This window comes from Equus przewalskii, chromosome 19 (genome assembly GCF_037783145.1).
Source record: "Equus przewalskii isolate Varuska chromosome 19, EquPr2, whole genome shotgun sequence".
Taxonomy (NCBI): domain Eukaryota; kingdom Metazoa; phylum Chordata; class Mammalia; order Perissodactyla; family Equidae; genus Equus; species Equus przewalskii.
Genome location: NC_091849.1, coordinates 31,283,066 through 31,311,043, shown reverse-complemented (window position 1 = coordinate 31,311,043; position 27,978 = coordinate 31,283,066). Strand labels below are relative to the sequence as shown.

The 27,978-nt window shown below is 40.4% G+C and overlaps 2 long non-coding RNA genes across 2 annotated transcripts in view; one reads left to right on the top strand and one right to left on the bottom strand.

The window, feature by feature from the left end:
* The first annotated feature begins 741 nt into the window (after positions 1-741).
* LOC139077471 (uncharacterized) overlaps positions 742-27,978 on the top strand; it is a 34,793-nt gene continuing 7,556 nt past the window's right edge. The window contains exons 1-2 of the long non-coding RNA XR_011530036.1: positions 742-1,086; positions 27,576-27,703. This is a non-coding gene — a long non-coding RNA (uncharacterized lncRNA). The remainder of the gene's footprint in view (positions 1,087-27,575; positions 27,704-27,978) is intronic.
* On the bottom strand, positions 12,669-17,546 carry LOC139077476 (uncharacterized). Its single transcript, XR_011530043.1, has 4 exons — positions 16,560-17,546; positions 16,381-16,482; positions 15,887-16,022; positions 12,669-12,975 (listed from the first exon to the last, which is right to left on the bottom strand). It is a non-coding gene; the product is annotated as an uncharacterized lncRNA (long non-coding RNA).

Below are 27,978 nucleotides of genomic sequence, written 5' to 3'. Positions count from 1 at the left end.
TATTATTCACCCATAAAAAGAAGGAAATCTTGCCATTTGTGACAATACAGATATACCTTTAGGGCATTATGCTAAGTGAAATAAATCAGACAGAGAAAGACAAATACTGCATGATCTGACTTATATGTGGAATCTAAAAAAAAAAAAAAAAAAAACCCAAAAAACAAAACCAAACTCACAGATACAGAGAACAGATTGGTGGTTGACAGAAGTGGGCTGTGGGGCTGGGCAAAATGGGTGAAGGTAGTTAAAGACACAAACTTCCAGCTAGAAAATAAGTCAGTCCTGGGGTTGTAATGTACAGCATAGTGACTGTATTGCATATTTGAAAGTTACTAAGAGTGTAGATCTTAAAAGTTCTCATCACAAGAAAAAAGATTTTGTAACTATGTGTGGATGTTAACTAGACTTATTGTTGTGATCATTTCACAATATCTACAGACAGGGAATCATTATATTGTACACCTGAAACTAATGTAATGCGATATGTTAATGATATCTCAATAAAAAGTCCGTTTGTGGCTTGAATGGTACTATTTTAAGTCTTCTTCACCTGAAATTAACATACTTAAACCAGTTTTGGACGGTGGTGTCTCTCTCTCTATTTTCTGTTAGACTTTGTGGTGGATTGGCTTTGCTTTTGTCAGGAGCTCAGCTCAGCTGGAAAGAGCTGAACTGCAGGCTGTGAGTAGCTGATTAAAGCAGCAAGCCAAAACTGAAAGCAACGGTTAAGGCTTTGTCACTTCCTGTGATGGTACAAGCCGGAGGCTAACGCAGAGAAGAGGCCCACTGCCCGATTCCATTTTCCACCACAAAAGGTGCACTCTGTAGAGGGTGACGTAGGTTAGCATAGACGAAGGAGTGGTCTCACTGCTGAGGGAGATGGGAATAAAAGGCCCTTGCAGTTTTTCGGGGGAGGAAGGCTGGGGAAGAGGAAGGAGGACCTTGGGTGAAAAAGTGCTGAGAACTGAGTCAGAGTTGAGAAAAGTGTCTCAAGACTTCCCCTCCTTGCCCTGACAAAGAGGTCTCAGCAGAGGTGCCTGAGGAAAGCCCCAAATAAAGAGGCTTCGGAGTGGAAATGCCCGGGTGAGTAATACAGATACTCCTAAGAGCGTGGCTGGTAAGGGAGGTTTGAGTCCTTGACTGCAACTCCCCTTAGAGTCTGTCGTGTATTTGGCTGTGCACCAAGTCTGGTGTTGGGTGGGCAGCTTTCTCCTGAGAGGCCTGCCAGGTAAAGCCTCTGTAATTGCCTATGGTCAGGCCTGAGAAATCACACATAAGTTTTTAACCAGGAGACAAACTCCCCCATTTTTCTTTTTTTTTTTCCGTTGAGAAAGTCACCCTGAGCTAACATCTGTGCCACTCTTCCTCTATTTTGTATGTGGGTCACCATGTCAGCATGGCTGCCAACGAGTGGTGGAGGTCCAGCTCGGGAACCGAACCCAGGCCACCACAGTGGAAGGTGCCAAACCTAACCACTAGGCCACAGGGCTGGCCTCCAAACTCCCCCATTTTTAGTTCATAGTACTCACCAGGGAACCATCTGGGCCTGGTTTTTTGATTTGTGGATGGTTTTTTTTAAAGATATAGTTTTTAAAATAGTTATAGGATCATTGAGATTTTCTGTAACTTCTTGCGACAGTTTTAGTAAGTGTGTTTTCCTGAACTATTTTCCTTTATGTCGAACTTTTCAAATTTATTGGCATAAAGTCATTCATAATATTTTTCTGTTATATTTTAACTGCCTGCAAAAGCTGTAGTTTGTTTTTTTCCCATTTCTGACAGTGGTTGTTTGTGTCTTATCACGTTTTTCTGGATAATATTTTACCAGTACTATTGATATTTACAATTAACAAGTTATAGTTTTGAGATTGCATTGTAGGTTTATTTTCCATTTCATCAAAATTTTCCCCCTTCCTTTTTTTCTACTTTCTTTGAGTTTATTTTCTTCTTTTCTTACTAATGTCTTGAGATAGGTTATTAGATCATTAATTTTAAACCTGTTTATTCTCTTAATTCTGCTGTTAGGGATATAAATTTCCCTCTAAGAAATGAGTATCCCAATACAACAAAGTTTTTATATGGATTATTTTCATTGATAAAGAAAAATGAGCCCTGACAACTGTCAGCTGAGGGCTATTCTGCCACATGTTGCTGGGCTCTGGTGTTGCCTCTTAACGTAATTTCACAGAACAACATCAGACGATGTCTGGACCTCAATGAAGTGAAACAAAAACAAGAGATAAATAAACACTGACATAAACGAGAACATTGCAAACCACAAAATGACCAAATATCCCCAACTGGGGGCTAACAGGAATGGCCGCTACTTCTTTACCAAGTTCAGCTTCAGCTCTGCTCTCATACTCCCACCTCTTAGATAAATTGATAAGATTCCCGATTAGAGAATTACTTCCACTTTCCAAGCACACCAAACCCCCTCCTCCACTTCTTTGAATCCTTCCCTAGAATCTCCTCTTACAACCTAAATGTTATAACCAGCCATTCTACCATCTTCCTGCTGAGATGCTACGTGCTTCCGCATGGGGTGGGGTCTCCCTTCCTGCATCAAGTACCAATAAAACCAGCTTTCTTTGGACATCTGGTATGTTCCTGGTGGTCTTTGGCTGGTGGGTATCAATATTGTCATCAATTATTACAAACTGTTCTCTTCTTACCTTTTTAATTTTCCCTTGATTCATAGGTTATTTAGAAAAGCTTTTTAAAGAAAATTTTCCAATATTGAAAGTGGATTGTGGTCAGAGACTATTCAATTTCCAATTTTATTTTCATAAAAATAAAGAATCATTTCTTTAATATTTCCTGATACTAGCATTATAGCCCCATATATGCTCAATGTAGTAAATTTTTCATAAACACTTATAATGAAGGTGTATTCTACATTTGTTGAGTAGAAGGTATATTATGTTGTATGTCCATTAGTTCAAAAATTTTATTTGTATTCTTCAAGTCATCTGTGTTCTTAGTTTTTTCCTATAAGATAATGAAAGAGGTATATTAAAATCTCCCTATGATAATTTATTTATATATTTCTTCTTTTAGTTCTGTCAATTAATTAATAATCATATCTCATTAAACAAGTATGTGTCAACTTGGCTAGGCTATGGTACACAGTTGTTTAGTCAAACATCAGTCTAGATGTTCCACTAATCCCACTAGACCAGGGCCCCACCTTCGTGACCTCATCTAACCCTAATTACCTCCCAAATGCCCCATCTCCAAATGTTCAGTCATAGCACCGTGCCCCTGACTCCTTAAAACTCATGTTATCACATACAAAATACATTTATTCCATCCCAATAGCCCCAAAAGTCAAAACTCACTCCAGCATCAACTAAGTCTAAAGTCCAAAGTCTCATCTAAATATCTTCTAAATCAGATATGGGTGAGATGTGAAGTACAATTCATCCTGAGGCAAAATTCCTCTCTAGCTGTGAACCTGTGAAACCAGACGATTTATGTGCTTCCAAAATAGATTGGTGGACATGCATAGGATAGACATTCCTATTCCAAAAAGGAGCAACAAGAAAGAAAGAAGGGGTGATGCGTTCGAAGCAAGTCCAAAACTTAGCAAGGCACGTTCCATTAGAACTTAAGGCTCAATAATAATGCTTGTTGGTTTGATGCTCAGCCCTTCAGCCCACTTAGGTGGCAGTGTCACCCCAATGTGCAATTGTATACTGATTCATGGGCTGTGGCCAGTGATTTGGCTGGATTGTCAGGAACTCAGATTAGCAAATTGGTGACAAGGAGGTGTGAGGAAGAGGTAAGTGGATAGAGCTCACTGAACGAGCAGAAAACAGAGATATTTGTGTCCTTGTGAATGTTCACCAAAGAGTGACCTCAGTAGAGGAGGATTTTAATAATCAAGTGGATAAGATGACCCATTCTATGGATCCAATCAGCCTCTTTCCACTCCTGTCATCCTTATCACATCCTTGTCACTCCTGTCATTGCCCAATGAGATCATGAACAAAGTGGTCATGGTGGCAGGGATGGAGGTTATGCATGGGGTCAGCAACATGGACTTTTACTGACCACCGCTGGCCTGGCAACAGCCACTGTTGAGTCCTCAATCTGCGGAAATCAACACCAAGTCTCTGATATGGCATTGATTCCCAGGGTGTTCAGCTAGCTACCTGGTGGCAGGTTGACTACATTGGATAATTTCCATCATAGAAACAGCAATGTTTTGTTATTGTTGGAATACACACTTTCTCTGGAAGTGGGTTTGCATTCTCTGTAGGCAGTGCTCTTGCCCAAACTACCATCCATGGATTTACAGGATACTTTGTCATGATATTACGCACATAATTTGTTCTGATCAAGGAACTCACTTCACAGCAAATGAAGGGTGGCAATAGGTCCAAGATCAGGAAATTCACTGGTCTTACCATTTTCCCCATCATCCAGAGGGAGTTGGCTTGATAGAATGGTGGAATGGCCTTTTGAAGAATTAGTTATAGTGCCAGCTGAGTGACAACATTTTGCAGGGCTTGGGCAATGTTCTCCAGGTGATTGCTCTGAAACAGCGTCCAATATAGGTACTGTTTCTCCCATAGCCAGAATTCATATGTCAAAAATCTATGGATGAAAATAGGAGAGGCACCACTTACTAGTACACCTAAGGACCCACTGGAAAACATTTCCTTCCTGTCTTTGTGACCTTAAGCTCTACTAGTGCTAAAGGTATAAATGCTTCCACCAGGAGACACAACAATGGTTCCATTGACCTGGACGTTAAGATTGCAACCGATGATGTTGCACTCCTCATGCCTCTGAATCAACAGGGAAAATAGAGATTTATTATGCTGTCTGGAGTGATTGATCCTGACTACCAAAGAGAAACTGGACTACTCCTCCAGAATAGAAGAAGGAAGAGTAGGTCTGGAATATAGGAGATCTCTTACAGCATCTACCATGCCATGTGATTAAAGGCCACAGAAAAGTGCTATAGCCCAATTCACCAAGAACTAACAATGGCCAGATCCTTGAGGAATAAAGGCTTGAGTCACCCCACCACATAAAGAATCACAACCAGCTGAGGTCTTGCTGAGGCCAAAAGGAATACAGAATAGGTAGTTGAAGAATGTAGTTATAAATACCAGCTACAATTATGTGACCAGTTACAGAAATGAGGATTAAAACTGATATGACTATTTCTTCGTTTTGTCATGAATATAGTTGTGTGTGTGTGTGTAAAGAAAATATCTTTATGTTCTTCCCTCTCTTATCCCCTTATCATATAACGTAACATATATTGACTTTATATCATCATATTTAAGTATTTAAGTTAAAGGATATCAAGGAAAGCACAGAACATCACCCAAGAATTTTGCATCTTCTTTTTTTCTTGCTGAGGAAGTTTCACCCTGAGCTAACATCTGTGGCCAATCTTCTTCTATGTTGTTTGCGGGTTGCTGCCACAGCATGGCTGATGAGTGGTGTAGGTCCACTCTCAGGAACCAAACCCAGGCCACTGAAGCAGAGCACACCAAATTTAACCACTAGGCCACTGGGCTGGCGCCTTCATCTTCTTTTGGGGAAAGAGTTAGTGAGTTTTGGGTTTTATGAAGGATAGTTGTATCATGTTAGGTGGAAGTATGACCTTGTTTTTGTGTTTACTTGGAGACTATGTATGGTTTCAAGAGTTGAGTATGGTTGTCAAGTTGACAAAGGTTCAACAGTCATGATTAATTTTTTGTGTTGACTTAAATAGGATATAGTATCCAGGTGTTTAATCAATCACCAATCTAGATGTTGCTTTGAGGATATTTTTTATATGTGATTAACATTTCAATCAGGAGACTCAGAATAATACAGGTTACTTTCCATGATGGAGGTGGGCCTAATCCAATCAGTTGAAGGCCTTAAGAGAAAAAACTGAGGTCCTCTGAGGAAGAAAGAATTCTGCCTTGAGACTGCCTTCTGGCTCAAAACTGCAACACTGACCGTCCTGGATCTTCAGCCTGCCGGCCTGCCCTGCATATTTCAGACTTGCCAGCTCCCATAACTGCATGAACCAATTCCGTAAAATCAATCAATCAATACCTATCTGTCTTCTATCTATCTATCATCTACCTATCATCTATCTATCTATCTATCATCTATCTATCTATCTATCTATACACATGTCGCATTGGAGAGATAAATATATAGATAACATACACACACCCATGCGTCATTTGGTTCTATTTTTTTGGAGAACACTGACAAATGCAGTCACCTAGATTTTCTCCTGTGTTATATTGTAGGAGTTTTATAGTTTTTGCATTTTACATTTAGGTCTATGGCCATGTTGAGTTATTTTTTGTGAAAAGTGTAAGGTCTGTGTCTAGATTCTTTTTTCTCTTTTTTTGCATATGAATGTCCAGCTGTTCCAGTACCATTTGCTGAAAAGACTGACCTTTCTCCATTGAATTTCCTCTGCTCCTTTGTCAAAGATCAATTGATTACATTTGTGTGGATCAATTTCTGCATTCTCTTTTCTGTTCCATCTTTCTATGTTTCTATTCTTTCACAAATACCACACTGTCTTGATTACTGTAGCTTTACAGTAAGTTTTGAAGTTAAGTTGTGTCAGTCTTTTGGCTATGTTCCTCTCATTCAATATTTTGTTGGCTTTTTTGGGCCTTTTGCCTTTCCAGATAAACTTCAGAAAGAGTTTTTTGACGTCCATGAAATAACTGGGATGTTGGGAAGAACTGACATCTTGACAATATTGGTTCTTCCTATCCATGTACATGGAATATCTTTGCATTTATATAGATCTTTGATTTCTATCATCAGAGTTTTGTGTTTTCCTCATATTGATCTTTTGCATATTGTCAGATTTATGCCTACATATTTCAACTTTTAGTACTAGTATAAATAATATTGTGCTGTTAATTTCAAATTCTAATTGTATATTGCTGGTATATGAGAAAGCAATTACTTTTTAATATTAATCTTGTATCCTGCAACCTTGGTATAATCACTTATTAGTTACAGCAGGGTTTTTTTGTTGGCACTTCTCTGGGATTTTCTCCATAAATAATCTTGTCATCTGCAAACAAAGGCAGGTTTATTTCTTCCTTCCCAGTCTGAACACCTCTTATTTCCTTTTCTTGTATTATTGCATTAGCCAGGACTTCCAGTATGATTTTGATTAGGAGTGAAGACAGAGGCATATCCTTGCCTTGTTCCTGATCTTAGCAGAAAAACATCTAATCTTTCACAGTTAAATGTGATGTTGGCTGTAGGTTTTTTGTTTTGTGTTGTTTTTTGTACTTCTTTGTCACGCTGAGGAAATTCCCCTCTAATCATAGCTTACCGGGAGTTTCTATCATGAATGAGTGTTGGATTTTGTTCAATGCCTTTTCTGTGTCTATTTACACAATATGATTTTTCTTCTTTACTCTGTTGATGTGATGGATTACATTAATTGATTTTTGAGTGTTTAACCAGCCTTGCACACCTGGAATAAATTCTGCTTTTTGGGAGAGTATTGCTCTTGTTGAATATTATTGGATTCAAGTTGCTAATATTTCACTGAGGATTTTTGCATCTATGATCATGAAATATATTGGTCTATAATTTTCCTTTCTTGCTTTATTCTTTAGTATTGTATTAGTATTAATATTGCTTTTGGTGTTAGGATAATTCATGTCCCATAGAATAAGTTAGGAGTATTCCTTCTGCTTCTATTTTCTTCAAGAGATTGTAGAGAATTGGTATAATTTCTCCCTTAAGTGTTTTCACCAACGAATTCACCAGTGAACTCATGTAGGATTGGTACTTTCTGTTTTTCTTATTAATTTTTGATTCAATCTCTCTAATAGATATAGGCTTATTCAGATTATTTCTTCCTTCTTGTATAAGTTTTGGTAGATTGTGTCTTTCAAGGAATTGGTCCACTTCGTCTAGGTTATCAAATCTGTGAGCATAGAGTTGTTCATAATATTCCTTTATTATGTTTTAATATCCACAGTATCAGTAGTGATGGCTTATATTTAATTTCTGATTTTAGTCAATTGTGTCTTCTCTCCTTTTTTCTTAGTTAATCTGGCTAGAGTTTATCAATTTTATTTATCTTGTCAAAGAACTAGCTTTTGGTTTCATTGATTTTCTCTATTGATTTCCTGTTCTCAATCTCACTGATTTCTGCTGTAATTTTTATTATTTCTTTTTTCTGCTTACTTTGGATTTAATTTACTCCTCTTTTTCTCGTTTCCTAAAGTGAAAGTTTGATTATTGATATTAGATCTTATTTAGATTTTGTTTAGATCTTTTGGGGTGAACTGTCCTGTATATGTCTGCTGGGTCTAATTGGTTTACAGTGTTGTTCAAGTCCTCTATTTCCTTATTGATATTCCATCTAGATGTTCTATTCATTATTGAAAGTATGGTATTGTAGTCTCCAGTTATTATAAACCTATTTCTCCTTTCAATTCTGTCAATCTTTATTTTATATACTTCAGAGGTCTTTAAGTGAGTCTATATTTACAATTATTATATCTTCTTGAGGACTGACCTTTTCATCAATATGTAATCACTTTGCTTGTCTCTTGTAACAACTTTTGACTTAAATTCTATTTTGTCTGATATTATTACCACTGCTTCAGCTCTCTTTTGGTTAATATTTGCCTGGAATACCTTTCCGGTCTTTCACTTTCAGCCTATTTGTGACTTTTGATTTGAAGTGTGTTGCAAACTACCCTTCAACAATTAAGGAAGAAATTAAGACATTCCCAGATACTCAAAAGATGAGGGATTTCATTTTCAGTTGAGCTGCAATATAAAAAATGCTAAAGGGAATCTTTCAGGCTGAAATGAAAGTCTGCTAGACAATAACTTGAGCCATATGACTAAATAAGGTAACTACATAGGTAAATGTAAAAGGCAGTATTATTGTGTTTGTGGTTTGTATCTCCTCTTTTTATTTCTATATCATAGAAAAGACAACTGCATAAAACAATAATTATAATCTACCCTAATGGCCAAACAATGTATAAAGATGTAATTTATGACAATAACAGCATAACAGGAAGAAGATGGATCTGTATAAGAGCAGAGTTTTTTAATATTATTGAAGCTAAATTGGTATTATTTTGAAGGGGACCAGAATTTGCCACCCCAAAATATGTCTCTTCGGCATAAGGATTATCTTGACCTGGTTATTTTTGAAAAACTATAGCCACAGGAAAAGCTCTGTAAACTGAGTAGAAGTTGCTCTTGTGTAAGAGATATTTGCATTTGTAAGAGAAATCTCCATTTGTGAGAGCATCTTTTTCTCTCTGTACTAGAAAGAGAAGACTAACTCTCAGTCTCCAGTAACTGTAATCAGTGGAGAAAGCAAAGACTTAAATCTGCATAGCAGCCATATCCTCATTTACTGTGCTTTGTCTGATAACCTGCCATAACCGCCCCCTACAACATCTTCTTTTTTCTTTAGCTGGAGATAGTGTGTAAGGTGATGGGAAGGGGTGTAGGCCTAACAAGGACTTGAGGAATGATCAGCTTTTAATTGTAACTACTCACAAGTTCCAGAGCATTGTTTCCAGAGGGATTGACATCCTTGGGTCTCTGGGAAGAGACTTGATGAGGGAATTAAGAACCTCAAACCCAAACAGAAGGCATTAACAAGACCTTCATCAAAGAACCTATTAAGTACAGCCATGCCTCATTGGGAAGAAATCCTTATTTACAAAGAATTGCTGGGGTAAGAGGGAAGGCAACATCCCTATCTTGGTTTTGGGGGCATTGTAAATGTTTAAAGCAGATGTACAATGCATGCCTAGCAGGCTAGTCAGGGCTTTTTATAAAAATAAGGTTAGGCCAAATTAATTTTAAACCAAATGGCTCCCTCATATCTTCTATATCATAGAAAAGACAACTGCATAAAACAATAATTATAATCTACACTAATGGCCAAAAAATGTATAAAGATGTAATTTATGACAATAACATCATAACAGGAAGAAGATGGATCTGTATAGGAGCAGAGTTTTTAATATTATTGAAGCTAAATTGGTATTATTTTGAAGGGGACCAGAATTTGCCACCTATTATCCTTTTGCTTTCTATTTATCCTATTGCTTTCTATTTATTTATCATTTTCCCCTTTTTCATTTGATAATCCTTCCATAGAAAGCATTGATGACCAAAATATCGTCCCTCGGCGCCAGGGTGGTAGTTACTTGCCCTGGGTCCCTCAAGTCCCTTGGTGCTAGGCCTTTATCCCATTGATTTGCCTAATTATCCATCTTGGGGGGAAATAGTGGACAAGCATAGATATTTACGTATTAACAGAGGGAGGTTTTCCTATGTTTTTCGATTAACTTTAGATTGCTGTGCAAATATTGTACATGTTCTTTTATACGACTGTTTATGATTATGTTGTTTACAACTATAGAAAAGACTAGTTTTAAAATAATTTAAGCTTTATCAGAAATAGTCTTTATCAGAGAGAGAAATTCATCCAGAGTCATAGAATTGATTGACCATCTCAAGTTGTTGAGCCATCATTACTTTAGCCTCCATACTAGTCTTACAACACTGAGTAAAGAAAACAGTAATCAGTTTGAATACTCTGACTAATACGAGAATTCCAAGAAGTAATAGAAATAGGAATTGTAATCTGGATAGCAAAAAGGAACCAATACCCGAGGGAAGCCAACCAAATAAATCAAGACTGGGTGTAGGATCGCTCAAGGCATTCACCTGCTTTCTCATGTGCTTTAACAGGAATGACACATTGGAAGATTCATCAGGTGTACAGACAGAGCATTCAGTTTGAATAATTGCACATGTACCACCTTGGGAGGCTGGTACCATCTAAGGCCATTCTGTTTATTCTGTTTTAAAGGACAGCCTTCCTCATTGAAGACACTTCAGTATTTAACAAGGCTATTCCTGCTTGACTATCTTTAAGATCTTGTTGGCTAAATTTAATCAGAGTTTCTACATGTGTTATGATATCTTCTAGCCCCAAGGGATGAAAAAATATAGCTGCTAGGGGGTCATACCAGAGGAACACTGAATGAGCCCATCTGGCCTTAAGGAGAGGAAGATTGGCAATGGATGTTAGCCCAGGATGAATCCTTCCCTGCATCTAAGGGAAACGCAGGGTGCAGTGTCCTAGCCATCCAGGTGGTAACCAAGGCAGAGGTTTGTTCCACATAACCACCGAGTTCCATTAGGAGGCACCTGGTAAATGGCTGGCCATTGAGAACAGTCTGTTCCAAACCAGTCTTTTTCTTTAAGTATAACAGTATTTTGACATGACTCAAGGGATATCCATCCCATATTTCAAGTGCAATTTGGAAAATTTTGTTTCGAACGATTTCTTTGTTCCCAACATGAGGGTGCTGGCACATTTAAAGATCCATAACTAGGAGTAAGCCAAACATATCCATCCTAGATTTGTGTAAAACCTCCTATAGTTCTCACAGTATTATCTATCTTCTTTTGTTTCTTTACAAGTTGTTGGGATAACTGTCTGGTTTGAGTAAGAGGGAAAGAGTAGTGTGCCCTGTATCATTAACAGTATGGGCTACTGGCCATATTTCAGGATCATAATTAGTAATATTGAATGTACTGTGAATACTAGATTTTTCCATCAGAATAAATTGCTTTAAAGCTTTCCAATCCATATCTTGTAAGGGAGAAACCCACCAAGGAAACCCAGATGTACTAGGAAGGGGAAGTTGGCCACATATTCAACAACTGGACTGATTTTTGTGTGTGGCAAAGGAATGTACCCATTGTAAAAAAAGACGTTGCCATTAGAGGCCCATTCAGATGTGGATTGGAGGAATAAACACAGTATCAGGCAAATCTCAAATGGCATTTTTGTGGTTAATCAAAAGGGTTTTGTAATCAGGTTCTAATCTATCTTATAGAATCGGGGAGTAAGATATTGGGGAAGGTAAAAATGTAAGGCAATCCAGAAATTAATAGTTGTAGCTATTAAATAGAGTTTAAACCTTACAAGGATTTAAATTAAGACATATAAGGTTAAGAACAGAGGCCTGGTCCAGAGTCTTGGGACAGTGCTCTACAACAGATGCCATCTTCTTCTCATCCTGGTTTGGAGATACTTGTATTGGTCAATCAGTCAAGTGTCAGAAAGGGAGTTGAAACTCACTCAGCCTAGTAGAGACCCAAGAGTTTCCTCAGTTTTTGTTGCTTTTTCTGAAAAGTAATTTAAGATCAGTTAGGGGTTCACAGGAATACTCTCTGGTAGAACTGCAGGCCCTCAGCCTCCATGCCCACCCAATGTTTGGATGATTCGGTCCTTCTGTTTCCTGATGTCTGTGAATTTGAGAATTATAAAGGGGGTGAGGGAGGTCCTGGCTGGAAATGGGTGCTATTTTTACTCATGAGTGGTGTATCCAAGGCTTGACTCCCTTTAATTTTATTGAAGAATGTGTAAGCAGAAGGATGTCATAGGGTCCATTCCACTTAGGTTGCAGTTGGTCCTGCACAATACTCAATAAGAGTATTGACTTACTGAAGTCTTGAAGAGGACCCAATGCCCTACTTGTGCAATGCAGGGGAATGTCAGTAGGAAATATTAATTGGCTAGAGGCATATTTATGTATAGCAGATGAAATAGCACCTAAGGACTGTACACATTTTATAGAATCCAATTCTCTTACAACATGACCATTTTCATAATCGCAATAATGTTTAGTCTTAAGGAAGGGTCTCCCATATAACATTTCATAACAGCTTAATTGAAGCCTACTTCTAGGAGGTACTTGTACCCTAAGCAGGGCAACTGGCAAGGCCTTATCCCATGTTAAGTTGGTTTCCTGACATATTTTGTTTTCTTTAAGGTATGATTCATCTTTTCAGTCTTCCTTGTAGACTGGAGTCTCCATGAAGCATGTAACTTCCATTGTATTCTGAGGGCTCCAGACAACTCTTGTGTTACCTTGGCTATGAAAGCTCCTCCATTGTCACTTTGAACTGAAAGAGGCAGTCAAAAACAAGGGATAATTTCTTTTAATAAGGCCTTTACCTCGGAAGCCTTTTCTGTTCTACACAGAAAGGCTTTAACCCATCCTGTGAAGATGTCCACAAAACCCAGCAAATATCTGTAATTTCCCATGGCCTTTGGCATAACAGTAAAGTCTATTTGCCAATCATCTCCTGGTTCTGTCCCTCAGGTTTGCACCCTTTTGATTATTGGTGGTGGCCTGGTTTGGGGATTGTTTCTGGCACAAATCAAGCAATTTTGTACTACCTTCTGGATAGTCCCTTGCATTTGTGGACCAACAATAAACTTGTAGCCAATGATAGGTTGCATCTCTCTCATAATGGGTTTCCTGACGCAGGTGAGTAATGATTTTTTCCATTAAGTGCTCGGATATAAGCACTAGTCCCTATTCATTATAAATCCAGACTTCTTCAGTTATTTGGTACTGATTACCATCTGAGCCTTGAGGGTCTGCATGAAATCCCCATTCATCTGCTCTGTTTAAATCCATTTCTGATTACTGAGGCTTAACCAGGGAGAGATCCATACTCAGGATGAGTGCTAGGGCCTTAGGATTTGGATTTTTGGTTCTGGCTGCCTGTTTTGCAGCCCAACCAGCCAAATTATTTCCTTTAGCTAGGTAACTATCAGTCTTTTCATGGCCTGGGTAATGTACTATGGCCACTTCTTCTGGCATCATAACAGAATCTAATAAGACCAGTATCTCTTCTGCGTGTTTAATCTCTTTCCTACCTGAAGTTAGTAGACCTCTCTCTTTCCGTATAGCCCCACGTGCATCCATGACAGAGAAGGCATACTTGGAATCAGTATAAATGGCTACCTTTCTCTTATCTCCAAGATGCAGGGCTCTCGGTAAGGCTATGAGTTCTGCCTTCCAAGCAGATGTACCTAAAGGGAGTGCTTCTGCTTCTAGGACTTCTTGATGAGTTACTATTGCATCCATGGCCTTTTGAAGGCCACAGTCCATGAAGCTCCTGTCAGTACACATTTCCACACATGGATTCTCCAAAGGCTGGTCAGTCAGGTCAGGTGTGATAGAATAAATTTCTGCAGTGGGAAGCAAAGTGGCTGGATTTAGGGTGGACACCGCCTTTAATTTTACATTTGGGTTGTCCAGCAGTATGGCCTGATATTTGCCTAGCCTCCTGGAGGTGAACCAGTATCCTCCCTTTTGTTCCAAAAGAGGACGTACACATTACCTATGAAAATAATCCATAACCAATCTATAAATGAAAATTTGGGTGAGTTTATTCTGAGCTAAAATCTAAGGACCATGGTCCAGGGTCTTTCTTCCCGAAGGAAGAAAGGGCACCAAAGAAGTGAGGTGTACAGAGTGGTTATATACCCCCAAACAGGATGTGTCACATATGATTGAAATGTCCCTCCCACAATAGTCACAAGATTGCCCTGTCAGCACAGCGCTTGATGGACACAGCAGGTAGTGGGTCTGCTATCTCGGAGGGCATAGCAGGAGGCAAGTCTATTGTCTCGAGCTGGGTGGTCACAGGTGAGCACAGCAATCAGTTCCTAGCCTAAGAAAAGGTGCTTAATCCTTAAGGAAATGCCAACTTGGGAGGGGGAGGGAATTTTCACCTTTATCTCAAGGGCCTTTGTTCTTGCCATAGGGAATGTCTAAAGCAGATATACAATGCATGCTCAACACCACCGTCAGGCCCTTTTGGAAAGACAAGGTCAGGCCGAATTAGGTTTACACCAAATGGCTTCCTCATATACTCCAATATATTCTGTTACTTGCCATTTTTATTTGTCAACATTAAGGAGTGTGCACAGTTGTAAGCTGACCCAAAAGTAAACTTTTCTGCCTCCTGTAACAAGTCACAGGTGGCTGCCGCCGCCCTCAGGCAGACCAGCCATCCTTTAATGACTATACCCAACTGTTTAGAGAAGTAGGCAATAGGCCTTCTCATGTTACCCAAATTCTGGGTTAGTAACCCAAGGCTAACTCCTTGCCTCTCATGAACAAACAGGTCAAATGGCTTTCTAAGGTCTGGGAGGCCTAGAGCAGGTCAAGTTAGGGGTCCCAGATATGGCAGAATCCTGCCATGTCTAGGAATCCTTGCAACCGTCTTCCGGTGGTGGGCACAGCCACCCTAGCTAATGTTTCCCTTCCGTCTGTCAGTAAGTTTCTTGCCCTTTTGATAACTCAGGTACTTTACAGTCAGTTGAGAAACTTGTGCTTTTCTCTTAGAGACTTTATATCCTCTTTCTTACAGAAAATTTAAAGTAAGGATTGTATTTTGGTCTGAAGCTTCCTTAGTTTTACCAGCAATCAGTATGTCATCCATATTGGAGTAAGACCCCCTCACATAACTGGAGATCCTGTGAGTCTTTGGCTAAGGCTTCTCTGAAGATGGTGGGAGCATTTTTAAATTCTTGAGGAAGTACCATCCAGCAATACTGTTGTTTTACATTAGTCTCTGGATGGCCTTATTCAAAGGCAAACAGTTCCTGGGTCTCAGGACTTAGGGGTATGCAGTAAAAGGCATCCCTTCAGTCCAGAACTATAAACTTGCAGAAGTCTCCAGATAAAGTTGTAAGGAAAGCATAAGGATTTGGTACCACTGCATGTATAGCCTCTACAATTTGTTTAATGGCTCTCAAATCTTTTACAAAAGCATAGTCTCCAGTCCCAGGTTTTTGTACTGGCAGGATGGGAGTATTATACAGAGATTGACAAGGTCAGATTAATTGACATTTAAGAAAGGTGGCTATCAGAGGCTTGATACCCTCTTTCGCTTGTCTCTTTAAAAGACATTGTTTCAAATTTGGAGTCTTGGTGTCTGGGCAGAGTTTAACTGCTATTGGATCAACTGTCTTGGTTCGTCCTGGCCTCCTGTCAGCCCAAACATCTGCTCTTACCTTTTGCAGAATTTCTTCAGGGACTTCTGATTGAGGCTCTTCTTCCAGTTCCAGGACTTAGGGGTATGCAGGGGTATTCCAAGCGCTGCTTGGAATGCACAGGCTCGATCTGGGAGGACTTTAATGTCTACTTTTTCTGGTGAAAAAGTCAATGAGCATTTAATTTTGTTAGTAGATCTCCTACCAGAAGTGGGATAGGGTACTCAGACATATACAGAGAGCTGTGCTTTACATATGTTTTCCCTATGTGACACTTGAGCAGTTTGTAGTAAAGGCTATGAGAAACTTCCCCAGAGACACCAGTAATGGATGTGGTCTTGGGGGAGAAGGGGCCCTGCCTGGTGTTTAGTACAGAGTAAGTAGCTCCAGTGTCAATTAGAAAGTCTATAAATTTTTTTCTCACTGCTGCTGTTACCCAGGATTCCTTGTGGGAAATGTTGACGGAGCTAATACAGTTTAAAGGAGCACCTGGACCCCATCATTCCTGGTCATACCTGTCTGCGAGCTGTGGCATCTGGTGGGAGGCTTTGAGGCAAGCCTCTTTCCCTTCCTGCTGAGGAAAGTTGGGATGTTCTCATTTCCAGTGTCCGTCCTGCCTACAAATGGCACATTGTCTTGGCCCCAGGCCTGAGTATCTCTTGTGGTTGGAAGGTGGGGACGGCAGGGGTCTTACCTATGGCTGGCTGTCTTCTCTCATTGGCCTTGGAAGATTGTGACTGAGGGCTGCAGCAAGTAGAGTGGCTTGCTTCTGCATCTCCCACTGTTTTTGTTTCTCTTGTTCCTGGTCACAGCTGTTAAACACTTTAAATGCAATCTCAACAAGTTGTGAGATGGGCATCCCTAATCCCCCTTCCAATTTTTGCAGTTTCTTCCTTATATCAGGGGTACTCTATCTGATAAGGTTCATATTGACCAGCCTCATGTTATCCGGATGCTCTCAGTTGATGTCAGGACACTTTCTGTAGGCTTCAAAGACTCTCTTTAGGAAGACTGAAGGATTTTTGGTCCTTGTTGTTCCTCCTGGACCTTATTTAAGCTTTTCGGTTTTGGGACCCCCTTCTGCATTCCAGTTATCAAACAGGTTTTATGATGGTTTAAACTTGCCCGGCCTCTGGGGTCACTGGGATCCCAGCTTGGTCAACTCTGGGTATGGTCTCTATCGCTGGAGCACTGATTGGGTTGTTAGGTTGTTACTTGTGGAATCTCTCAGCCTCTTGATGAGCTTTGTCCAGTACCATCTTACGCTCCTCTGGGGTGAGGAGGATGTTCATAAGGGCCTGAATGTCAGTTCAGTTGTGGTCATATGTAGCAAAGATGGATGTAAATAAACTTTCCATCTTTTGGGGATCATCTCAATAAGTACACATGTTCTTCCAGTTGTATAAGTCCAAAGTCGAAAAGGGAACATGCACATACAAAAACCCTCTAGGTTGGCCTTGATCATCAAGACCTAGAGGGACTTGTCTTAGAGGGAATTGACCTGCCTGGGGTGGAGCGTTCCCTGGGCTGAATTGAGTACCCCAAAGAGTATGAGGAGGGGAGACCATTCCTGTCTGACTATGGGGTAAAGCGGGGTATAAAGCCAAGCCAGTGGCTTCGGGGGAGCCATTATGCTCTTCCTGGTCATCTCCAACTGCATCTCTGATACACGGTGGAGGAGCTGTAGGAGAGAGCAAATGCAGAAAGACAAGGTCATCATCTGACTTTGCTTCTGGGAGAACAGGTTTTTTTTCTGTGGATCCTCCCTCTGAATCATGATCTTATATCCTTTTCTCAAATTCTTATTCTGATATAAAGACATAAAAGTCTGCACATAAGGGATCTCGTCCTGTTTCTTTTCTCTTTTACAGAATAGGTCTAATTGCAAGATGGTATTACAGTTCAGAGATCCGTACTGGGACCATACCTCATATGACCCCAGTGAGTATTGGGGCCAGCTTGTATTACAAAAGAAAATCATTTTCTCTTTCTTCATGGACTTATAACTGAACATTGTCCAATTTTTAAGAATGTATCCCAGTGGGCTACATTGGTATACTATTGTATACCTGGTATGCTATTTTTATTTCTCATTTTAAGGGGGATTTATCAATGTGGCTGCAATAAACGAGGTCCTTCTAAGGAGAGGTGTTTAACATCTGATAGTGCGTTTGTGGGAACAGCTTCCCCAAGAATAACAAAGGGGTTGTCTCTTTCCCTTACGTGTTCTAGCACCCACAAAATTCAGGTGATTTAAGCCCTGGGTGAGCTGCCATGACTGATTGCCTCACCACAAACAATGAGGGCCCAATAGGATATGTTCTTCAGGTGGGGTACCTCTGAGGCTGTTGCACATCATGGGCAGACACTCCCAACACCTCTATAAAGTTCCTAGTCACCTGGGAACATCCTGAAGGACCAGAGGGAAGAGTGCCTCTTTTCTTCAGAGTCAGAAGACCCTCACAAGATTAATCTTAAAAGCAGTTTGTTGCGGTCACTGAGAAATTCAGTCCCCAAGTAGCCAATTTTAACAAATAACAGAGTTAAACATAGACAAACATGAATAGACACAGAGATCCAATACTTTGGGATGGTAACCCAGGGTACTGTGGGACCCTACCCCAGAGCTCAGTACTCTAACCTGATCCTTTTGAGTGCCCTAGAGGCTATAACCCTTTTATGTTGTCTCGCTTAAACTCATAATCCTAGCCTCACGATTTTAACCCAGAAAACAAATCACACCAATGGGGCCTCTAACCCATGATCCTTAGAAGATATTAGACAATTTTAGGCACAGGTGTGTTTTGATGAGGTCACTCACCCAAAAGACGTGTGATCCTGGAGCTGTTTTCTTCTCCCAAAGGAAAAAAAAAATGCCTTAGGGCTGGAGTACCGCAGCGGTAAATGGGAATCTGATCAGTCGAGCCTCTGGACAAAATTGTCTAGGGCACTGCTTAGGGTCAAGGAAAAGAGCCCACACGCTGCCAGGGGTGTCAGAGCCTTGGGCAGGTGGTCACAGGACCTACTCCAGCTAGAGTCACCAATTGTTACCATACAAAATTGGGGTTCTCTGCCCGATGTGCATAAACAAGCCGATTAATTATGGCATCAGCCTTTGGGGGAGAAATCAGCTTTTATTCTGTGAGAGTGATCTGCAGGGAGACAGGGGGCATGTGCCCTCAGATCTGTCTCCCCTGTTCAGGATTTGGGACAAAATTTAAGACGTTAGGGAAAACAGGCTGGCACACAGAAATACTGGTGGGACAGGTTTTGATTGGTGGGTTTCTGGCATTTACAGTAAGGTTTTAAACATTTATGACAGGGTTCTAAACATTTATGATGAGGTTCTAAACATTTATGATGGGGTTCTAAACGTTTTTGCATGAGGTGGGGAAGGCATTTTAACACTGGCTCTTCCTGAATGACCGACCCCTTGCTTCTGATAAGAGTCTAACTTCAAGTTCGGGTCATGCCCCTGTCCTTGGGTTCCGTGGGAAGGAGGGTCTTTGGTTTTGAGGTCACTTCAGGTCATGATTTCTTCTTTTGTGCATGACCTGGTGAAAGACAATCCTTAATCACTTTATTGATGAGGGAGGGGGTCTGTTTGAACTGGCTCCAAATGGGCCCATGGTGACATTTTTTCTTTCAGCGTTTTAAATAGGTCACCCCACTGCCTTGTTTCAATAATTTCTGATGAGAAATTGCCTATTAATCTTAATAGGAATCCTTTGTACATGATAAAGTGTTTCTTTCCTTCTGCTTTCAAGATTCTCCTGTTGTCTTCGTCTTTCAACAGTTTAAGTATCATGTGGCTTAGTGTGGATCTCTGAGTTTATCCTACTTGGAGTTCATCAAACTTCTGGAATGTGTAGCTTCGTGTCATTCTAGAATTTAGGCAGTTATTTCTCATTTCTTCAAATACTTTTTCTGTCCCTTTCTCTCCTCTCCTCTGGGACTCTGATTACGTGTATGTTGGCATGCTAATGGTGTTCCCAGGCCTCATAAGCTTTCTTCATTTATTTCATTCTTTTTTCTTTCTGCTCCTCAGACTAGATAATTTCAGTTGATCTATCTTCAGGTTTGCTGATTCCTGCTACTACCTGCTTAAATCTGCTCTTCAACCTCTCTAGTGAATTTTTTTATTTCAGTTACTGTATTTTTTGGCACCGGAGTTTCTATTTGATCTTATTATAATTTCTACCTCTTTATTGATTCTCTTTTTGGTAAGACATTGTTCTCCTGGTTTCCTTTGCTTCTTCAGCTACGGTTTCCTCTAGCACTTTGAGTGTAGTTAAGACAAGTGATTTAAAGGCTTTGTGTAGAAGTCCACCATCTGGGCTTCCTCAGGGATAGTTTCACGTTTATTTGTGTTTTCCTATAAATGTGTTATACTTTCTTATGTCTTTATATACCTCATAATTTTTTGTTGAGAACTGGGTACTTGAATGTGATAACTCTGGAAATCAAATTATTCACCTATTTCCAGGTTTCTTGTTGCTATATATTGTGGATCACAGTTTTTCACGTTTACTGAGTTTTCTAAACTATTTTTATAAAGACTACTTTTTGCTATGTGTAATCTCTTAAGTCTCTGTTCTGTTAGCATAGCAGTCAGCTAGTGATTTGAAGAGATTTCCTTTAACCATTGGAGACAAAAAGATAAATTAATACTCTAAGACTTTGCTGTTGACTCTGAATTGAGGCACTGTTTCAATGCTTAACCAGGCTGTTTACAACTCTGCCTTAGGCTTCATTTCCTGATTGTGTAGATCTAAAAGATCAGCTGAGGTAAAAGCTAAGGTCATCTCAGGTCTTTTCAGAGCATATTTCTGGTCCTTGGCATGTGTGGCCTTCTAGATTCTTTGATATATGTGGGAGCTTTACAAAGCCCTTATTCCCCCATGTATCCCCTTCCCAACCCTCTGCCTTTCTGGGCTTTCTGGTTTATCTGCTGCTTGCCCCTTCTATTATACCTTGCCCCAGGTGGCTGAAAATAGTGTTCTTTAAATGCATTCAACAGTGCTGTTATGAAGGCTGTTAAACCCCTAAGAAAGTGCTGAGGAGGGTGAAACAAAGGCAAACCTTTGAGGCAATCCAAAAGGAGCCACCAGACAGGTCAAAACACACAACCAAAATTCTTTTAGAACAAAGTTCATGTTGCCTCCCTTTGACATCAAGAGGCTTGCACCAGGAATGTGGGCCACCTTTTCCACAGCCTTCTCAGAGCTGGGGCGTGGGGATGGTAGGTGGGTAGGTAAAAATGTCACAGTTTTCTCTTACTGAAATTTAGCAGCTTCTTTCTTCATTAAACACTTCTCTGGTTGTTGTAGGGTTTTAAAAGTTGGATTCTAGAGTTCAGAAAACCTTGACTCTAGGGCCAGCCCCATGGCCGAGTGGTTAAGTGTGCACACTCCTTGTTGGTGGCCCAGGATTTTGCTGGTTCAAATCCTCAGCACAGACACAGCACCACTCATCAAACCATCTGAGGCAGCATCCTACATAGCACAACTAGAAAGACCTGCAACTAGGATATACAAGTATGTACTGGGGGCTTTAGGGAGAAGAAGAAGAAAAGAATAAAAGAAAAAGAAGATTGGTAACAGATGTTAGCTCAGGTGCCAATCTTTAAAAAAAAAGAAGAAAACCTTGAATCTGATAGTTTTTGCCAAGTTAATAGTAGCTTTAGCAGAGGAATTGTTTTTTGGTGTTCCTTTCTCCACCATTTTCAATGACGTCACGATTATATATATATATTTTTTGGTGAGGAAGATTGGCCAGCTAACATCTGTGCCAATCTTCCTCTACTTTGTATGTGGGATGCCTCCACAGCATGGCTTGATGAGCAGTGCACAGGTTCATACCCAGGATCTGAACCTGCAAGCACTGGGCCAATGAAGCAGAGTGCGTGAACTTAACCACTATACCACTGGGTCTACCCCACAATTATCTTTTAAAGAGATTTAAGTAGCAATAAAAAAAATAGTATATAGATGCACATGTAGTTACCACTTCTGTTGCTCTTTATTTCATATTCTTATCCAGTATAATTTTCCTCTTGCCTGAAGGGACTTAAACATTTATTGTAGTGCTTATCTTCTGGTTATAAATTCTGTTAAATTTTGTATGTCAAAGAAAAGTCTTCATTTTTCCTTCACTTTTGAAAGATATTTTCACTGGGAATAGAATTCTAATTTGACCATGTTTTCCGTTCAGTACTTTAAAGATGTTGTGTCTCTATTTCCTCACGTTTCCAGTGCAAAAACTGGTGTCATTCTTACCTTTATTGCAGTAATGTGTATTTTTCCCCCTCTTAATGCTTTTAAGATTTACTGTTCTTATCTTGTTTTAAGCGATTTTAGGTTATTTTGACCTACAATAGTAAAGTGATTTGGGCCAGAAATCCATAGGAGAACTGGCTGATGCTTACAAATTCTAAAAACAGTTGTTTGCTCCTTGTTTTGCTGGCTCACAGCCAAATATCCTTAGAATAATTTTATATTGGTGGATGAAGCAGATTTTCTTTTGTTTCACATTAGTCTAAGAATACAGATCTTAAGTTCCCAGATTGGGGAGACTGAGGATGTTTCCTATTATATTCCCCACATGAACAAGCTCTAGACATCATCTCTTGTCTACTACAGCTTGTGAACCCAAGAAAACCAAAGGTAAGATTTTCCAGATTTGGCAAATGCCCTCAAAATAAAGGCAATGTTCCTCTGAATTCCAGCTTACATTTATATTTTACCCTACACGATCATTCTCTTGTTTATTCTTCTATACTTTTGGATGCTTTTTATATTCTATTATTTTCAGTGGATGAGACAGCCTTAAAACCTCATTACTGAAAATGGAACCACCATTAACTACTTAATAATAACTACTATTTACCTGACCAGAGCAGGTGCTAGGATGCAAGTTCATCTAAACCAACACTACTTGTAGTCTATGACCCAGTGATGGACTGTACACTGTTTGTTACCAGGTCACAATGAGAACTTGAAAATGAGAATAAACAGGTAAACCTATACCTTACCTTGTCCCACGGCAAAAGACAAGCAAAATATAAAGATTTATATTGTGCTATCAGGTCTACTAAAAATAGTTAGCTGACCAGCTGTTTGTAGACCACACTTTGAGTAGCACTGCCTCTAAACTAAGCAACTAGGAATTTCTTCTTTAGTCTTTTGGAGTGATCACATAAAAACTGATAAATGCTAGAGATTCTTTCCCTAGAAATATATCCAAGAACAAGGAAGCATAAAAACTTATATGTCAGTGTGCACACAGGATGTTTAAAATCTAGTAAGAAACAAACACAGGGAGAAGATGTTTTGAGTAATCACTTCACCAGCCCATGATCCTACTCCACTTATTTGTGAGTATAAACTGGAATAGCCAAAAGCTGGACCCTATAATGGACTATCAAGGGAATAAGTTGAAAGATGCCATTTATTATTCACTAGTTCATCCAACAAAACCTAAATGCCTACATTATATTAGTTCAAGTTCTAGTGTCAGATCAATGTTCCAGGAACTGACTTTTTAAGTTCTTTCTCCATCCCCTGACACCGTGTCTCAATACCAGCACCATTTTCCTACATTAGAGGAATTCCACAGTTAAAAAGCCTTGGTAGGAGGCAGAGACCACTTCCCCCCTAAAAGAGAAAAATTTACTTTCCAAACATATTTGCAGTTGGAAACAGGGTTGAGCCTTCAGCTCCACCAGTCAAATGACTACATGGCAGATTCAGAACATGGTGACAGAGAGAGGCTAGAGCTACACAGATATACTTCCACAAGGGTGGTGTGAGTGGCAGTAGCAATGTCTAGTTTCCAGGAGCAGCAGCGACAGCAGTCCTAGCCCCAAGGCTTCAGTGTTCAGCATCAGGAATGTCAATGGTGTGAGCAGTGACATCTGTGACCAGCAGCAGGGGCAGTGGTTCCTATGTGGGACCTGACCTAGGGTGGGATTGATGGTTTTATTTCTGGCTGTGTAGCCTCAAGCCTGGTTCTGTGGCTTTTCCTAAAATAAAATTAGCCCCCAATATCAATACACACACACACATATATATCTTTATGTCTAAATTAGAAAAATTTGGATTCCATTGTTTATACCAAGAACTGAATGAGAAATCCATCTGGGGAATAGTTTCAGAGAGCAAGCATTCAGAGATTTTCCTTATGTTGATCTGAGAACCACTTCATGAGTCTTTTACTTGGCAAGACCCCTTGGTAGAGAAAACGATATGTATCTCCCAACATCATGTCTCATAATTGACCATGTATGTCCTCCCTTTTCCTTCCCAGGAAAAAACAACATTTAAATGTTAAAATATAAACTGAGGCATATTAAAAATTTTAAGAGTTTATTTGAGCAAAAATGGATTTGAACCAGGCAGTGTTAAACCGGAAGTGGTTAAGAGTCCTCTGCAGATAGGAGCTGAGGGAAAGACTTATGTAGAGATTGACTATAGCTTAAAGCCTAGTGGGCTGCTTGTGATTGGTTGTCCATAGCGTTTTGATTTTGTAACCTTGAGGCATTTACAGGCTTAGACTTTGGTTTTCTTATGTAGGCCACGAAGGCATTAGAACCACCTGTCTAATGGCCTCCTTTTTTAATTTAATGATGTGGATTTAAGACCCTTTCCCCACTGTAGATCCTCTCTAATAACTGACCTCAGTGGTTCCAAATCTGGCTGAGACCAGGATTGCTTGTGGGCTTGTTAAAAAATGCTCAGGCCTCTCCCCAGACCTACCATTTCAGAGTATTGAGCTCAAGGCCCAAGAATCACTTATTTAACAAGCTCTAGATGGGGGCTGATGCATAGCCATAGGGGAATTGATAAGAAATTTTCATGTATTGAGGTATATGAGACAGCTATTCTAGTTTAAATTTGATTCAGCCCGAACTAAAGAAGCCTGACTTATGGCCTGTCAAACATACCTTGTACATCTGCTTTAACCGTTAAAGATAAGGATGCATTAAAGATTATCTCAAAGTAAAAGAATGCATTCTTTGAAGATAAGGATGCATGATGCATACTTCCTTTCCTACAACCCTAGTACCAGTACTCCTGAAGGTAAGTTTCCTTTCCCAGACATCAGGGTCACATTGACCTGCTAATCTGTACCTAAATATCTCTTTGAAACTTTGATGAATATGTATCCTGGGCATGTTTGATGTATGTTCCTTGTTCTAAAGAGATATAAAACTGTACTGAAAACCATGCTTCTCCAAACACTTTCTTCCCTTGTGGAGACTGCATTCCTGGGCTAGTCCTCAGCTTGGCTCAAGTAAAACTCACCTTATCTGTCTTATCTACAGATTGGTTATTGGTTATTTGCATCAGCAGAATCCCTGATCGATGTTCTTCACATTAAAAGTGTGATCTGAAGACCAGCAGAATGTGCACCAACAGTGACCTCATTATAAATACAGACTTTCATGCTCTACTCCAGACCACTTAAATCTTAACGAGATGCTCAGGGGATTCCTGTGCCCAGGAAAGTTTAAGACTCCGTGGTCTCCATGCCTTCTAGATGCAGTGTCAGAACTGCACAGTCTGCTCTGGGTGTGGGGTCTGATCACATCCCTTAGCACTGGGGGGTCCAGGGTTCAGTCCTTGCTCCTTTCTCTCCTATTGTAATCACTCCTTTGGTGACCTCACCTGTTCTCAAGGATTTAAACATAATTTAGGTAGTGTCACCTCCTGTGATAATGTGATTTATAATAAGAAATATAGCTTTGGTCTTAGTCCCCATTCCAGGTACAGAGCTCCTAAAACCCTTGGAATTTCCTAAGTGTTGAGAGGGAAGAAGCTGTCCTTTGCTATGTTAATGAGTGACTTTGAGAATGCCCCCAGGTAACCTAAGGATGAGACTTGGTTGCCCAGGAAACCATCACTATGATTAGAGGGTTGGAACTTTCAGTTTCACTCCCCTACACACTACCCCCAAGACCATTTGGGAAGGGAGAGGGGCTGGAAACAGAGCCCAATCACCAATGGCATGTGATTTAATCAATCATGCCTTTGTTGGGAATCGTCCACGAAAACCCAAAAGGACAGAGTTCAGAGAGCTTCCAGATTGGTGAACACATGGAGATTCAGAGAAAGCAGCACACCTGGAGAGGGCATGGAGGCCCCACACCTTTTCCCCATACCTTGCCCTATGCATCCCTTCCATCTGGCTGTTCCTGAGACATATCCTTTTCTCACAAACTTGTAATCTAGTAAGTAAGTGTTGCTCTGAGTTCTGTGAGCTGCTCTAGCAAATTAACCTAACTCAAGGAGGTTGTTAGAACCTCTGATCTACAGCCAGTTGGTCAGAAGCCCAGGTGACAACCTGGACTTGTGATTGGCATCTAAGCTGTAGAGAGGTGTGCAGTCTTGTAGGACTGAACCCTTAACCTGTGGGATCTGATGCTATCTCCAGGTAGATAGTGTCAGAATTGATTTGAATTGTAGGACACCCAACTGGTATTGGAGAATTTCTTGGTAGTGTGGGAGAAAATACAAATTGGAATTGGGTGCAGAGTTAGACCTCCCAAATCTATTTTTCCAGCTCATATATTTGTCCTAAATCATAGATTCATATGTCCAACTGACTACCCAACAACCTCATCTGCATTTCTAATGGACATCTCAGATTAAACATCTCTTAAACTGAACGCCTGTGATGCTCCCTCCTCAAATATGCTTCTTCCAGAATCTCCCTGATATCTGCTACAGCAACTCCATCTTTCTACTTGCACAGTCCGAAACTTTGGTTATGCTCCTTGACTCCTCCTTCCCATACTCCAGATTTAATCAAGTAGGAAATGTATAAGTCCATCTTCAAAATGTATCCAGAATCCAATCACTTCCACTATTTCCACTGCTCACACCCCAGGCAAAGCAACCAAGATCTCTAGCCTAAAACACTCCATGAATTTTCTAGTTTTCCCTGCTACCTCACTTACCCTTCACCTGTGGATTCTGTTCTTAGCGCAGCAGCCAGGGTGATCCTTTTAAAAGAGAAGTCATACCATGTCTCTCTTCTGCTCAAAGCTGTTTGGCAACTTCCCATCCCACACAGAAAAGTCAAACCCTCACAGTATCTTCACTGCCTATATGGTCTGGCCATACCTCTAACCTCATCTCAGTTACTCTCTGCTCCAGCCATACCAGCCTCCTACCTCTTGCGAGAATACACAGAAAAACTCCCACCTTAGTGCATTCACACTGGAGCTTCCCTTTCCTGGAAAGAACTTTCCCCGGACATCCTTGTGCTTATAGTACATAGTCTGTCTCTTCCAACTACAACATATGCTCCACAAGGCCAGCAACATCTGTCTGTTTTTACTTCAATGATGTTCCCCAGAAGCAAAAGTAGTATGTCATATACCCAGCACTCAACAAATATCAGGTGAATGAATGATTAGTGTAAAGCAGCTCTCTGTTCTAGAGACAGTATCTTTATTCACATAGCTTCAGATCAAATGCTGTTTTGTAGCAGCTACAGCACATCATCCATTCATATTGCCATCAATGCCACCTGTACTTTTATCACAAGTGCTGCTCTCCCCTCCTCCCCATAGCCCCCACTTCTGACACTAGCCCTTCTGCACACAACAGCACACAATTTAATTTCTCTCTTCAAAAAAGAACAGAGGAGAGTGATGTCAGCATCATGGTAGAGTGAGTTGTTCCCTTTGTCTCTCCCCTCTAAGTTACAGCTAAATGGACATTCATTAACCAACAGAAGATTCCCTACACAGCACAATAGGATGTCTGGGAGATCCACACTGCATACGTCTGAAGATAGGAGGACTGGATCCCTGGGAAGCAGTGAAACTAGGTGAGCAGACCTCTCCCTGTCTCCAGTGGTAGTGATCAAGATCATGGATCCTCAACAGTGGCCAGCATGACTGTCAGGGGAGGGAGGGGCAGCTCAGCCTGCATAAAATGCTTTAGGAGTGGTAGCCAAGCCCACAGGAGTGCCCACCATGCCATGGGAGCACCGCCTGTGGGAATGCTCCCTACCAAGTGGTGTTGTTCAACCCTCACAAAAGAGCCCCCACTAAGCACAGCAGCTCAGCTGAGCCAGTCTGAGTGAGAAAGAAAGCATCCCTC